The following is a 16744-nucleotide window of genomic DNA, read 5'->3' as shown; positions in this document are numbered from 1 at the left end:
GGAGAGTAAAGCCCTGTCTCCAAGATTCATTTTTAACTCTTCCTCTTTCTCCCCTTCTTCCTCATGGTCCTTTGCTTTAGCATAATGTCTATCTATATCCTCCTCAATCTCTATAATGGCAGATTGATTAAGTTCTATTCTTAAGTCTAGTCCTTTATGTGGCAGATCAATCCAGAAGCTACAGGATTGTTCTCCTCCTGCACTTTTCCTCCCTTTGTAGCAATCCAGTATGCCTGGATTGTGTTAGCTTCTGTTCTTATGACTGGCTCTTTAAGAAAAACAGAAAATCTTTTAGTCCTGACTGTGTGCCTGAAAGGAGGGGTGGGTGGAGGTGTTTGGTTGAGCGGGGGATTTCTTTTGCAGCTTCTGCACCTGCATATATTTTTAAACAAGTCCAGTCTGTGTCTACTGACTCCTCCCCCTGTAGTCTGCCTCCTAATTCTAATTTCCAGTCTCAACCTGGCTCTCCTCGCATGTAGATCGCTCCACACAAACCAACTCTATGCACACAATCTTAAAAGCTCTGCTCTGACAATTCAGAACAGTCTCAACAGCTAAACACAACCTGAATTTAAACTTAGTAATTGCTTCAACACACTTTAAACACACTTTCAACACCCCTTGAATACACTTTCACTGCACTTTCTACTACTTCGTCTACAGCACATACAGTTTCAATCTCAGTCGAACAGTCAATCATAGACTTTTTGTTTTTTCAACTCGCACATTCACATCTGATCTCAGCAATCATACATTCAATTACACTGTATCACTTAGGAGGTCCAAGCAAACAATTTTCCACACTCACAAAAGAAAAACTTTATTTTATCCCAAGCTTGTATGTTCAGATTATTTGATTTGTATGCTTGTACTTTCAATGGGCTTATCAGTCACACAAATTCTCATTAACTCTGATCTTCCCATACACACATGGTTGGATCTTATCAAACACACACTAACTTCGGGTGACCTTGTTTCAGCCAGGTGGCGTTTTAAGAAACGCACCCTTATGTATACACGGATGTATGCCAGACACTGAAAGACTCACCACAAAGTTTATATCAATTACAGTTTTTGCATTCATACGCCCATTTTATTTCAGTCGGACATGTGTGTAGAGGGGGGGGGGGGTGGCTTCAATTTAGATGGGATTCAATTTAGGTTCATGCACATGATGTGATTGTTATATTTAGCTGCAGCCTTTTTTTACGTTATTTCACAAATTATGGTTCCCAAATTTTCCTTTATATCACCTTTACTTATATAACATATTTTTACTTGACGTCCTTATTTTGACCGGCCGGTTATTATAATTTATTTTTATATCAGCTTATGGTCACTTCTCTTCAGACTATATTCTGGATCATAGGGACGCGATAGGCGCAGTCTCTTAACTATGCTATTTCTTGGCACCTTTTCTGAATTTTAGAGTCAACTTTTGCCACTATCAGTTACTGGCGGCGCTCGGTCAAAGGCACACAAATTGACAAACAAAACAGCTACTTCTCCGCCAGAAGCAGTAAGGGCCCTCGGTTCTCCACCAAAAACCCAGGAAAAAGCTCGAAATCCACCGTTGGATTTCTAATAATCTGTCAGACACACCTCGGTCTACGCATAGACCAGACAGAACTAAGTCCACACATGGACATAAACAGCTTCCCAAAGCTTCACAGGTCTCCCAAGACTGAAAGAAAATAAGGCCACACTTGGACAGCTTCCCAAAGCTTCAAAATGGTCTACCCATAGACCTACACAAAATAAGTCCACACTTGGACATCTCAAAGTGGTCTACCCATTGACTCACTCCCAGTAACAACACATCTCTATCTCGCGAGACCCTGAACTTCTCCTACCCAGTGGCTGTCTTAAATTCTGGCTGTTTCCCTTTAGGTCGTAATGCCAATCAGTCAAATTTGTGCTTCACTTCTCGAAGTGAAACTCTTTGCACCAGCTGTCGATGTGCACCTGGAGTTTCAGTGAACACACCTCTCTGCTGCAAGAAACTCTTACATGTTCTATGTCTCTGAAGTCTCTGAACAACTATTTGGAGCATCCAAATACGCTTAGTGACTTAAACTTTAGATATTTTAACTTTGCCAATTCAAATTTGTGTAAGGAATTTTAAATTACCTTACCTTTAGTTGGCCTGTCACACCACGCAGAGGATGCCCCTCGGACCCCGCACCGACCGCTCTCCTTCCCTTCAGAGATCCTCTAGTCAATCATGAATCCTATTCGTGACACCAGTTATGTGGTGAGTGATTTATCCAGCAAATTACCAAAATAAAACCAAAGTACAAAGAAGATGGTTTACAGCCAAAATGGGAATTCTTTTATTGATACTCAGATCATCAGTACAGATCAATCGGGAACAACCACTGGACTTCATGTCTCCTGACCCTTTTATAGTCACACTCCTTCATTCTTGTGTATGTGAGAGTAATGTACGTCTTATTCATAGGAAAACAGGAAATATTGGTTCCAAGCGAACATCCAAATCTAAATAAACACTCCGAGTCACCATGACCCGCTGCCTATCTTCCTGTTTTTTTTACAGTTTGGTTGTTCGCTGCCAATATTGAAAATGTGTTTCCTCTGATTTGAAGTGTGACCTAAGCATGCATTATTTCGCTTCCACAATGGAAGTCTATTGACAGGTGCCAGTAGTGTGATGGGAAGAGGGAAAGAGTACTTTGAAGAGTTGATGAATGTGGAAAATGAGAAAGAACAAAGACTAGAAGAGGTGGCTGCTGTGGACCAGGAAGTAGCAAAGAATAGTCAGGATTAAGTGAGGAGGGCATTGAAGAGGATGAAGAGTGGAAAGGCAGTTGGTCCTGATGATATACCTGTGGAGGTATGGAAGTGTCTAGGAGAGGTGGCAGTAGAGTTTCTGACTGGGTTGTTCAAAATGATCTTAAATAGTGACACTTTCTTAGCTTCCCCCTTGCTAACGGTAATAAATATTTGTCGAAAAGATGATTTGTTAAAAATAGCCAGTCATTTCAGTCTCTCGGTGCCGAAACCAATTTTGGAAAAGGAGCTCAAGGCTCTGGTTACGGGTAAGTTGGTGGAAGTGGGACTGATTGAGGCTCCAATGCAGACAGTGTCAGCCAAGGTTGAAGAGGTCCCCCTGGGTGGAGAGGCTGGTAGTCTGACTCTTCAAAGGGTGGGGATGATGATGGAGCCTCAGACAAGGGCTCCCGTTCCCCTTCCCTCAGCAGTTCCGGGTCCAAGGACGCAGCCCGTTTGAAGCTGCGCATCGCTCGCCTGAAAATGGAAGCCCAGGTGAAGGCGGAAACCCGACAGGCTGAGCTGCAGTATCAGCTTGAGGTACAGAGAATGGAGATGGAGAAAGCTGTATGGCCGCGTGAGCTGGAGATTGAGGCTCTGCGGTTGACTCAGAAGCCCAGTGGGTCTGCTGGTTCTGAGACTAGAACCCACTCTTCCACCACTTCCCTGCCAGCGGCCTTTGACATCGGTAAGAACATTGTTTTGGTTCCAACATTTCGAGAGACTGAAGTGGACTCCTATTTTGGTGCATTTGAGTGTATAGCTAAAGCTTTACAGTGGCCACCTGATGTGTGGGCCCTTTTACTACAATGTAAAATTCAGGGGAAAGCTCAGGAGGCTGTCGCAGCTCTTCCGGTTGAGGATAGTTTAATTTATGACTCTGTTAAAGCTGCTATCCTTCGCGCATATGAACTGGTACCTGAGGCCTATAGACAAAAATTCAGAAATCATAAAAAGGCCTTATCCCAGACTCATGTAGAGTTTGCTAGGGAGAAAAATATTCTTTTTGATAAATGGTGTACTGCTTGTAAGGCTAACGACTTTGACTCTTTGAAAGAGCTAATTTTGATGGAGGATTTTAAAAAGTGTCTTCCAGAACGCATTGTGGTGTATATAAATGAACAAAAAGTGTCTAGCTTGTCCTCTGCCGCTGTGTTGGCGGATGAGTTTGTATTAACGCACAAAACAGTTTTGTCCTCTGGTGCCGAGGAAAAGCCTCGCTCGCCTCCTGCTTGGCAAAACTCTTTCCCCTCTGGTAGCCCTAAAAAAGAGAACAGGGAGTGTTTTTACTGCCATAGGTCTGGACATCTCATCGCCAACTGCTTGGCCCTGAAGAACAACTCTTTGAGCTCATCTAAGCCAAAAGGTGGCGGTATAATTAGAGCCGAGTCAAGAGAAAAGTGTCAGGTGTAATAGAAGAGTTTCAACTAAAATGAAAGGAAAGGTGTACAAAACTGGTGAGACCAGTTGTTGTTTGGTCAAGAGACACTGTCACTGAGGAAAAGGCAGGAGACAGAGCTGGAGGTAGCAGAGATAAAGATGCTGAGGTTCCCTTTGGGAGTGACCAGGATGGATAAGATCAAGAATGAGTACATCAGAGGGACAGCACATGTTAAAGGTTTTGGAGATAAAGTCAGAGAGGCCAGACTGAGATGGTTTGGACATGTCCAGAGCAGAAATAGTGAATACGTTGGTAGAAGGATGCTGAGTTTTGAACTGCCAGGAAGGAGGCCTAGAGGAAGACCAAAGAGGAGGTTTATGGATGTAATGAGGGAAGACATGAAGGTAGTTGGTGTGAGAGAAGAGGATTCAAAGGACAGGGCTAGATGGAGGCAATTGATTCGCTGTGGCGACCCCTGAAGGGAAAAGCCGAAAGGAAAAGAAGAAGGCAGGAGGCCTAGAGGAAGACCAAACCATCAAACCTAAATCAGAGGCCAGCTGCTGTATGGCAGTGGTTGATATACTCTCTGTCCTGGTCCTAGGTAAGGATCTATCCAAATCTTGTTCAAAATTTGATCCCTTCTACTCCAGGCGTCTGTCCCCAGGCCCGGTGGGCTCTATTCTTCACCAGATTCAGTTTTACCCTCTCCTACCGGCCAGGCTCCCGCAACGTAAAACCTGACACCCTGTCCCGACAATTCATGGTTGGGGAGGAGGGCCCCTCCAGTCGCTTCTCATCTGGTGGTGCTCTCACCTGGGAGGTGGAGGAGTGGGTGAGAGCTGCATTGGAGGACCAGCCGGGGCCCAGCTCCTGCCCCCAAGACCGCCTATTCGTTCCCCAGCAGCTGAGGTCTGAGGTTCTGCAGTGGGCCCACGCTTCTCGACTCACCTGTCATCCCGGAATACTCCGCACCAAGGGGGTTCTGCAGTCCAAGAGGATGAACCAGGAGATGGAGACGGTGCTCCGCTGCATGGCTTCCAAGCACCCTGCCTCCTGGTCCACTCAACTGCTGTGGGTGGAATACGCCCACAACACCCTCATAGGCTCTGCCACCGGCCTATCCCCATTTCAGTGCGCCTATGGCTACCAACCTCCCCTGTTTCCTGCGCAGGAGAAAGAGACTGTCTGCCCCTCTGTGGAGGCCTTCATTCGCCATTGCCACCGGACCTGGACGCAGGTTCGGACAGCTCTCCTATGAGCCACTGACCGGTACTCGACAGCCGCCAACCGCCATCGCTCCCAGGCTCCCCCCTACCAGGTGGGACAGAAAGTGTGGCTGTCAACCCGAGACCTTCCTCTGAGGGTGGAGTCAAAGAAATTGGCCCCCAAGTTTATTGGGCCGGTCCCCATCGAGAAGGTAGTAAACCCTGTGGCTGTTCGGCTCAAGTTGTCCTGTACCATGCGGATTCATCCAACCTTCCATGTCTCCAGGATCAAGCCATTCCTGGAGAGTCCTCTGCAACCTGCCTCCCAGCCACCTCCACCTCCTCGCTTCATAGACGGGGCTCCTGCTTACATTGTGCACCGCCTGCTGAGCTCTCATCGCTGTGGGAGAGGCCTACAATACCTCGTCGACTGGGAGGGGTACGGTCCAGAAGAACGGTCATGGGTCCCAGCCCGTCAGATCCTGGATGCAAGACTCATCAAGGAGTTTCATCACCTGCACCCCAACCAGCCTTCCAACACAGTCTCGGTATGAGGGGGTCCCATCGCCAACACTCTGTCTCCTCCTGCATCCTGGGCATCTGCATCTGAAGAGGATGACGTCAGATCAGTCTTGGAGGGGGACAGTTTGCTGGTTTGCTGACAACATTAAGACCTGTACAAGCCAGAAAGCTTCTTTCCGTTTGGAAACAGAAATGTAAGTAAAAACACCACACACCACAACACACAACTATTAGTTCAGTTCCATGTGTCCCAGAATGAATGTTCATTACAAATTTCCGGAGAAATTGGAAACTATACATTTTTGGAAACTTCAGAGTGTGACAAATTAGAAAATACACGTCAAAGTCAGCTTTATTGACAAATGTACCATATATGCATGACATACAGCACAGATGAAATTGCAGTCCTCTCTGACCCTCGGTAACAGTACAACAGGCAGTACAACACAGACAGTACAACAGGCAGAACAACACAGGTAGTACAACACGGGACAACACAGGCAGGACAACACAGGCAGTGCAACAAGCAGTACAACACATGCAGTACAACACAGGCAGGACAACACAGGCAGTACTACACAGGCAGTACAACACAGACAGTACATCAGACAGTACAGCAAGAAGAATAAGACGAAACACAAGGGATGGTTAACATCTCTATACACTCTAATCTCATAGGGGAAGTGACATGTGCGTAGTCCCTTAGTTGACGGGGGGAGGGTGAGATAGTTAGTCAGGTGCTGGGGGGAGGGCAGGGCAGTGTGAGGGTAGAGTTCGAGGCTATGGCAGGGGGAAGAGTAGGGAGGGAGTTGAGCTTCCTGACCGCCTGGTGAAAGAAACTGTCCTTGAGCCTGCTGGTTCTGGCCCGCAGACTCTGCAGTCTCCTACCTGGTGGCAGCAGGCTGAAAAGGCTGTGAGAGGGGTGGGTGGGATCACCTGCAATGCTGATGGCTTTGCGGGTGAGGCAGGTGTTATTAATGTCTGCAAGGGAAGGGAGAGAGACACCAGTGATCTTTTCAGTTGCTCTCACGATGCGCTGCAGGGTCTTGCGGCAGGCAACGGTGCAGGCACCGTACCACCCTGTGATGCAGCTGGTTAAGATGCTCTCGATGGTGCCTCTGTAGAAAGTCAGCATGATGGGGGGTGGGGCTCTTGCTCTTCTTGGTTTGCGGAGGAAGTAGAGGCATTGTTGGGCTTTTTTGGCCAGTGATGCGGTGTTGCGGTCCCAGGACAGGTCCTCGGAGATGTGCACACCCAGGAACTTGGTGCTGCTGGGCCTTTCCACTGCAGCACCGTTGATAATTAGTGGAGCATGCTGGGTGCGTGCTCTCCTGAAGTCCACAACAATCTCCTTCGTCTTCTCCACATTCAGATGGAGATTGTTGTCCTTGCACCACATAGCCAGGAAGCCCACCTCATTCCTGTATGCTGTCTCATCATTGTTGTTGAGACCCACTACTGTCGTGTCATCTGCAAACTTGACGAAGAGGTTGGAGCTGAAAGTTGGTGTACAGTCGTGGGTCAACAGAGTGAAGAGGAGGGGGCTCAGAACACATCCTTAGGGGGCTCCCGTGTTCAGCGTGATGGTGCTGGAGGTGTTGTTACCAACTCGAACTGCCTGTGGTCTCCCTGTCAGGAAGTCCAGCAGCCAGTTGCATATGGAGGTGTTGAGTCCAAGCTGGTCCAGTTTATAGATGAGCTGCTGGGGAACGATTGTGTTGAATGCTGAGCTGAAGTCGATGAACAGCATTCTGACGTACGAGTCTTTGGTCTCCAGGTGGGTGAGGGTTGAGTGTAGTGCAATGGAAATGGCGTCATCAGTCGAGTGGTTGGACCGGTAAGCAAACTGAAAGGGGTCCAGGGTTGAAGGGAGGGCAGACTTGATGTACTGCATGACTAGCCGCTCGAAGCACTTCATGAGGATGGGAGTGAGTGCACCCGGGCAGTAGTCGTTGAAGCCGGATGGGGGCGACTTCTTTGGGAAAATGGTGGTGGCTTTGAGGCAGGTGGGGACAACAGCCTGGCTCAGGGAGATGTTGAAGATGTCTGTGAAGACATCTGTGAGCTCATCAGCACAGTCCCTCAGGACACGACCAGGAATGTTGTCAGGACATGCGTTGGTCCTTCCGAGGACTTGCCTCACGTTGACCGGAGAAAGCGTCAACACCTGGTCGCCAGGAGGGGGTGGAGCCTTCTGTGCCGGGATGCCGTTGTCTGCCTCAAAGCACGCAAAGAAGTCATTCAGTTGTTTCAGCAGAGTGGTGGAGCTGTCGCAGGACTGCGGAAGGGGCTTGTACTCCGTAATGGACTGAATCCCCTGCCACAGGTTCCTGGTGTCTCTGCTGTCGCTGAAGTGGGTGGCGATCCTCCTGGAGTACTGTCTCTTGGCCAGACGGATGCCTCGTGACAGGTTGGCCCTAGCTGTCCTTAGGCCTATCTCGTCCCCAGCTCTGAAAGCTGTGTTCCACGCCTTCAGGATGGTAGAGTTCATTCAGTGCCTCACTCCTGTTGTTGCTGGAGGTGGGAGGGATGTATACTGCCACCAGCAATATGGCAGAAAACTCCCTGGGCAGGTAGAATGGCCGGCATCTGATGATCAGAAGCTCCACCAGAGGAGAGCAGTGTGAGCAAACCACAGCAGCATTGTGGCACCAAGCATCCCTGATGTAAACACAGAGTCCCCCGCCGCGGGTCGACGAGCGCCCCCCTCGAAGAGCGCTCTGTCAGCCCGGTAGCACGTTAGCCGGTCCAGCACAATGGCGCAGTCCGGGACGCTGTCAGTGAGCCATGTTTCCACAAATACGAAGACACAACACTCATCCACAGACTTAGCTGATGATCGGAGCAGGCGGATGTAGTCCAGTTTATTGTCCAGCGAGCGCACGTTGGCGAGTGTGATGGTCGGTCCATTTTTTCTGAAGGATTTTGAAAAATGGCAACCTTTGAATATTTGTTTTTCATTATCTCAACTTTTAGATTCTTGATTCTAGTGAGTAAGTCTACATTTTTAGGGACAGGAAATCTAATGGTGCTAATAGAAAATGTTTACAAATTATCAGTGGTGGAGATTTGGGTTATCATTCTTCATTTTGGGGAAAAAAATTTAAATTTTAATATTCGTTTTTCCACTATTTTGACAAGTCGAAGTTGATCCACCTTTTAGAAAAGCTATCAAAGAAAGATAGTGATCATGATCAAGCACTAGCTACAGCTGATCAAGATGGAAATCCTATTTGCTATATTGCACTAGTGGATGGCATGGTACTTCTCCAAAAGTTGACAAAGAAGCCAGCAACAGTAGTGACAGTAAAAGACCTAGTAGGTGCTCATGCAAATCAATGGAACTATCCTGTACGGAGCTTTGCCAGTGCAGTGCTGAATGCCAACATGATGAAGACTGTCCAGATGCATTGGCTGGTGATGCATTATGGGTAATGATGATAGTGAGGATGACTGGTGACTATTAAAACCATTAGATTTCCTGTCCCTAAAAATGTAGACTTACTCATTAGAATCAAGATCCCACATAATCTAAAAGTTGAGATAATGAAAAACGAATATTCAAAGGTGGAATATGGACCCAAGTGCAGGACCCCAGAAGCAAATCTTCCTTCCATGATTTATTAACAAACGTAAAAATTCTCCAGACAGACAAGAAACTAAGAATCAGGACAGACTACCAGGAACCAAACATGAGTAATGGACCAGTTCTGAGCTCTCATTGAGCCAGGCTTAAAAAGGCTTGGAGTCATTAGCTCAAAACAAGTTCAGGTGAGATGATCACCATGGTGTGTGGATGAGTCTCAGGTGTGGAGCCGTGGCTCCACCCACCAGCTTGGCCTCTCCCTGCCACACAGCATTACTGCCACGCCGAACCGTGACAGTACCCCCCCTCAAGTGACGGCCCCCGACGTCCCATAAACTGTCCCAGGGGGGGTCAGGAACAGGATCAGACTCGCGGCGGGGAGCAGGAACAGGATCAGACTCGAGGCGGGGAGCAGGAACAGGATCAGACTCGAGGCCGGGAGCATGAACAGAATCAGACTCGAGGCGGGGAGCAGGAACAGAATCAGACTCGAGGCAGGGAGCAGGAACAGGATCAGACTCGAGGCAGGGAGCAGGAACAGGATCAGACTCGAGGCGGGGAGCAGGAACAGGATCAGACTCGAGGCGGGGTTCAGGAACAGGAACAGACTCGAGGCGGGGTTCAGGAACAGGAGCAGACTAGAGGCGGGGTTCAGGAACAGGAGCAGACTGGCTTCCGGGGGGGGGGGGTACCGGAACCGGCACTGGAACAGGCTCGAGGTCTGGCAAAAAAGGTGGAGCTGGAATTCCAGCGTAAGCTGCCAGCCATGCCCAGGTGTCTCTCCCCCGCCGTCTCCACTCGGCAGCCTGTTCTGGGTTCCAGGAATTGCTGCTGGTCAGGACAGCAAGGAGGTTGGTGTCCGCTGGGTCCAGAGTTGGCTGGTTCAATCTGTCACGTGAGGCGGAATATGGACCCAAGTGCAGGACCCCAGAAGCAAATCTTCCTTCCATGATTTATTAACAAACGTAAAAATTCTCCAGACAGACAAGAAACTAAGAATCAGGACAGACTACCAGGAACCAAACATGAGCAATGGACCAGCTCTGAGCTCTCATTGAGCCAGGCTTAAAAAGGCTTAGAGTCATTAGCTCAAAACAAGTTCAGGTGAGATGATCACCATGGTGTGTGGATGAGTCTCAGGTGTGGAGCCGTGGCTCCACCCACCAGCTTGGCCTCTCCCTGCCACACAGCATTACTGCCACGCCGAACCGTGACACAAAGTTTGCCATTTTTCAAAATCCTTCAGAAAAAATTGACACATGTATTTTCTGATTTGTCACACTCTGAATTTCCCAAAACTGTAGTTTCCAATTTCTCTGTAAATTTTGAACGAAATTACACAAGGAAACCGGACTATATAGAGAAAAAAAGCATTGTAATGCTTCCATTGTAATGGAAATTTGTATTGTGTGTGTCCTGATTTGACTCTCATCATCACTACTGAGAACATGCTTCAAAACCTCTCCATGCAACTGCTGGGCTAGGTCACATCTTAGTTTGTTCAGACACAGATCGGTCACAGCAAGTCACAGCCCATTAAACCAGATGCTGCAGAACCAGTACCCCTCTCTAAGGAGAGGAGATGGAGAGTAGATGGAGACCTGTTTTCAGTCAACTTGTTGTTTTGGTGCATTCCAATGTGTAATAAAGATGTCTTAGTTTTTGTGTAATAAAGATGTTTTATGGTTGTGTGAAAGCCTCCTACACTGCATTCTCGGGGGTAGTGATGTTTTTCCTCAGCTGGGGGTACCACCAAAGGGAGGGCTGCCTGCGAGCTGGAACTGGCCATTCCTGCTCGCATGCAGGCCTTGCTTCTTAAAAGGTATAAAAGGTGAGGAGTTTCATACTCCAGTTAGAGTCAGCTGCGGGTCACGTACGGACGCCCAGCCTGGTTGATGCTACTCTGCCTGGGTTGTGGGCTCTCCTTCCCGGTGTCAAGGTAAGGGGCGAAGCATATTTGGAATGCCACCATATATTGCCTTAGTTCAACCAAATATTTGTTTATTGCTATGCTCTGTGGGTTTATTCTAGCATCATAGACTTGTTTGTTTGCATTGCTATGCGCTGTGGGGACTAAACAACACATTTAGTCAAGCATCATAACGGTCTTTTGACTTATTGTTTGTTGTGTTTGTACTTATTGTTTGTATTTCTATGCTCTGCGTGGAATAAATTACACATTATATTCTAGCATCATAGGAATCTCGTTGATCAATTGTGTGAGTTTTCTGTGTACCCACCTCCGCGGACCTGCATAAAAATACTTCATAAAACATATATATATATTTTGTCATTTAAAGACCAAACTCCTGAGAACAGTTCACTATCATCTGTGGAAGCCTCACCACCTACCCAATCGCTGTCATCGCTCTCTGTTTCACCCCAAACTTCTTCGTCAACCTCCTCCAGCAGCCCAAGACTTGACACACAGTGGGAAGACAACTTTGAAATTCTGTGGAGTAAATTTCCTCAGGAAGTGATGCATTCTTTGAAGAGGGGCAAAAGGCTAGGCCCAAAACTGAGAAGGCAAATGGTCCGGATTGCTGCGACTGAGATGATGGAAAAAGGCAGTCATTTAGGTAAAAAGCATTTAACTGACGTTGGGGAAAAAATGGTTGCAAAATATCCGAAATCTCTGCAAGATGTAATAGAAGGTGATATTGTTGGAACAGGCTACCATTCCCTCGTCAAACAGTTGCAGCCAAAATAAGAAAAAAGAAAACATCAGATTGAGTCAGACAACACAGACGAGATCTCATTGGAAGAGAGGGCAGCAATGCAGGACACTTATGGATGCATTAAATGGAATGTGAAATTTGTGCCCCTTGAAGAAACTCCAGAGAGCCAGCAGCAAAAGATGGAAAAACTCAAGGTGATGTTCCAACACTCTGATGCCAATCCAGAGGAGGTAAAATGTCTAATGAAGTCCACTTTTTACACCCAGCGTCAACATGTCAACCAAGGAAAAAGTATCAAATGCCTTAGACAGGAGTGGCCATTTTGGTTTGACGAACTTGGCATGTCAGTCCACTTCAAGGAACTTACTGGGATTGACCTCAAAGAGACATTCACCCAAAAATTGGATTTGAAGGGTAAAAGACTTCTTGACTACATGTCCACAGTTTGTGTCAACAAGAGCAAGAAGTTCAGTAAGATTTATGCAAGGCTTCAGAGGATGCGGGGACTGCAGAGTGGCTGCTCAGATGATGTGATCGAGATGCTCCTGCTTCTGCTCAGCTACTTCGATTAAAAGGAGGAGTCCATGTTCTTCCATGTCGAATACAACTGTCTGGCAGAAGAGGTCCAACTTGAGCAACTGCCTCTGACAACTGCTGTTATTGTCTGGGGTAAGTATGTTTCATATGCTTTTTTTATTGCAATGTTCATAGAAATTGCCATGTGAGTGCAGCGCTTATTAATATAACCTGTTCAATAATTTGTTCATAGGACAGTCCTGCTATTCCTCAACGAGGTACACGCTGAGTCTGGATCGGAACCTTACCAACACCAACATCTCCTTCATCTCTGCATTGTGCCTCATAATGTATTAATTTTTATATTGTATTCCCCTTTGTTTATTGGTGTTTAGTGTTTTTGTTTGTTTAGTGTTTTTGAAGTTTCATCTAATGAAAAATTGTAAAATGTTCTAAATGTTCTAAATGTGATTGAAGTTTTTTTTGCAAAAAATCTTCTTCTGAAGCACTTTAGTGCATCATCTAATGAAAAATTGCAAAATGTTTGAATGTGATTAAAGTGTTTTTGCAAAAAAAAAAAAAATTCATGTTTGGAAGCTACTACTGTTTCAACATCCATTATCCATCTGAGCTGGCTTCAACTCTGGAGTTTCTTCAAAGGTCAGTAAACATCCAATCAAAATCCAAAGTCTGGAAAGTTTTTGTATGTGATTGGTTGTTTTTAACTGTCAATATTACTGAGTACGTCCCACCCCAATTTTTCACATTGACCTTCATGGCGTCGCGAAGCTGACACAAATGTACACGCAAAGCAAGTGTAGTGATTCACAGAATGTCTAACAGGCTCAATCTGGTGCAACACATTTAAAGAAGAAGTTTTGGTTTTTACAATCTAGACCTTATTTCTGGATTGGTTTATGATCGTGTGAGTACCCAGAACACTTTTTTTGTCATCCGGAGTGCTTTTGAAGAAATTTAGGTCAAGTACAGTGTAGGGGCACTGTGAAGCATCCTCTTCATAACGTATTATGACTCGTAACCCGTGTTTTTCCCACCTGTAACAGAAAGTGCCAGAAAAGTGAAAGCGCACTGGAATGGCAGTCAAACTCATAACTTCCCACTCGGGAACTCGTACAAGATCGATGTACTCTGAGTTACGAATGGGAATTTACAAGTTTGACTGCCGTTCCAGTGCACTTTCACGAGTTACAGGTGAGAAAATTACAAATTATGGGTTGCCTTGAATGCACCATTAGCCAGTTACTCGGATGTCAACCATATTGGAAGAGCTTGGATGTAAAGAAACAGACAGCGTGCTCTTAAAAGCACTGGTCAGAGCCGCTCAGCAGACTGTGAGGGTTTATATTCACATTAAAAAAAAAAACAGCTCACATTACTCACAATTCTTAACTACACATGACTTATTGTGCCACACAAGCATATTTTAGCTCTCAAGAGGAAAATGCTTAATATGCTTTAATATTATTTTTTTCTACAGGTGTTTTTTTCTCATTAAACCGAGAAAAAGGAACCAAAGTCGAGAATAAAGGCTCCAAGTGTCGTCTCAGCGTGAACCCACGAGTCCTCACCCTGATACAGGAACTCTCCAATCACGAGTGGCGTTGAGCCAAAATATGGACTCCTTCTGTGGACTCTTGTTTGTTCGAAAAGACTGTTTTCACTTTTAAATCCACATTGTATCATGGTTAAGGCACAATTTTAAAGTCTTAATGTCACTTTTTCTGGTAGACAGTCCGTCACCTGCTTGTTTCATGAAGATGTTCTGTCTTGCATTTATTCAATTAGAACCGTTTTATTGGGGGTAAAAAAATCCTTAACAAATGTGCATTCTTACTGACCTGACCTGACCTGTAACTTGGCCTGTTGGCATCACCTGATTGTCTCCATAAAGATAGGCCTATATTTCATAATGTTTTGTATGCATTTAAATTGTTTTATGCCATACACTGTGGAACAGTCCAGATAAGGGAGTGTGTTGTTGTTGTGCGCCTCGCACTTAAACAAATGTCCAGATTTTGTATATGCTAAAGAAATGCATCCAGTTGTTTACAACTATTGATGATAGCTGTTAAATAAATGTTCCAAAATGGATATTTTCCTCTCTTGTCTTTTCTCAAGATGTATTTTACCATGTTTTGGTGTGGGCATAGTAGAAATATTTTTGCAAGTAAATTTTACATAAAAACTCCCCCTCCGCTGGGGAGGAGCCAAGCTGCCCAGCAACCATCCCGCCCCCCAAATGAAGCCGCCGAACAGCCACCCCCCCCCACCCACCAACCCCACCCCCTTCTCCTCATGACCAACCACTGAACCAACCAACGGGGCAACACCGCCCACAAGCCAGCCACCCAAACCAGGCCGGGCACCCCGGCATCGCGACATATGTCCACCAACCACCGCCAGCCGGACAACGCAGGCCAACAGCCAGCAGCTAGCTCACCCCCGACGCACTGAGGCATTTTCCAGTGCCATCAGCAGTCCACCAGCCATACCAAAGGTCAAGCGTAGGCCCAACGAAACAGCCCCATGAACGGATAGCAGACTGCACACCATCAACAGAGCCTCACCAGCAAGCAGCGTGATAGCCCCAGCAGCACCCAGCAGACCCCCACCGCAAACAGTGACACAGAGACTGAACCCACAGCCCGCCGACAACCCCTGCCGCACCCGGATAGTGTGTGGTAGGGTGTGTCACCCCCCCCACTCAATAATAGAAATGTTGAACATTTTTTGGTATTCACAATCCTTTTCTGTTGACACGTACAGTACAAGCATTTATTTACATAAAACAACACACTCAAAAACAATAATAAGACAATAACAACAATGAGAACACAGGGCCATCCTATCAGGAAATCAACAACAGTTGTATTACTCAGGATTGAAAACATTGTGAAATAAATCATTTTGTGTCCTTTTTCTGTAGACGGTGCAGACATCTGGCCAATCGCACCGTTGTTGGCTGGTGCTGGGGCTACTTAAGGCACAGAATCCGGGTCGTCATCCCAGCCTGTGTGGTCCTTCACATACGCAGAGAGTTTCCCGAGGACAAAGGCCACTATGCTTAATTTAGACTGAATCTCGGTTGAACCTGGTCACGTAGCTGGCAATGACCTCCTCCTTGTCCGGACGCTCATACTGGGCAGACAGATTCTCTGCGACAGGAATGGCCAACATCTCATTTGTGTATGGCATGGGGTCCACCAAGACTTTGTCAAATATGAGCTCCATCATGTCAGCTATAAAACCTGTTCGATAAAACACAAAGATATATCTTTACTGTTATTGTTTCATTTACTTCTTTGTTTAGAAAAATTGTGTACAAAATACATCCTGGTACTTGCTACTAATTTATTTATTTGTATGGTTACTTTTTACTGTTTTGTTGTGAGCAATTACCAACAGACTTTCAAAAACTTGTTTATTTCAATTATTTAAATGTTGCGTTTTGTTGTGAGCAATTACCAGCAGAATTTCAAAAAAATTGTTTGTTTCAATTATTTAAATATTGCAACACTAACAGAATGTTGGCTCTGTCTTGTGAGGCTTGACTCTGCATTGTCCCTTCAAAGCCTTTGGAAAGTGGATCATGTAGAGGGGTACACCTTCCTGGGTCTCGGCTTGTGGTCTGTCTGCATTTTCATTGAAGTACATGGCAGCCAAGTAGAGTCTGGAAGTTCACAGAAGATAAAAATTAACATATGATAATATAACCCAGTGGGGCCCGGTCGGGCGCAGCCCGAAAGGACAAAGTGGGTCCCTCTTCCCATGGGTTCAACACCTGAGATATAGACTAGATATAGTCGGGCTCAACTCCACACACACATTGGGCTCTGGCACCAGTCCTCTCAAGAGGGGTTGGACTCTCTTCCACTCTGGAGGTGCCCATGGTGAGAGACACCAAGCAGGTGTGGGTATACTTATAGCCCCCGGCTTGGTGCCTGTACACTGGGGTTCACCTGGGTGGACGAGAGGGTAACCTCCCACCGCATTCGGGTGGGGGGACGGGTCCTGACTGTTGTTTGTGCTTATACACCAAACAGCA

The sequence above is a fragment of the Antennarius striatus genome, chromosome 1, assembly GCF_040054535.1.
Source record: "Antennarius striatus isolate MH-2024 chromosome 1, ASM4005453v1, whole genome shotgun sequence".
NCBI lineage: Eukaryota > Metazoa > Chordata > Actinopteri > Lophiiformes > Antennariidae > Antennarius > Antennarius striatus.
This window is presented reverse-complemented; position numbering follows the sequence as displayed.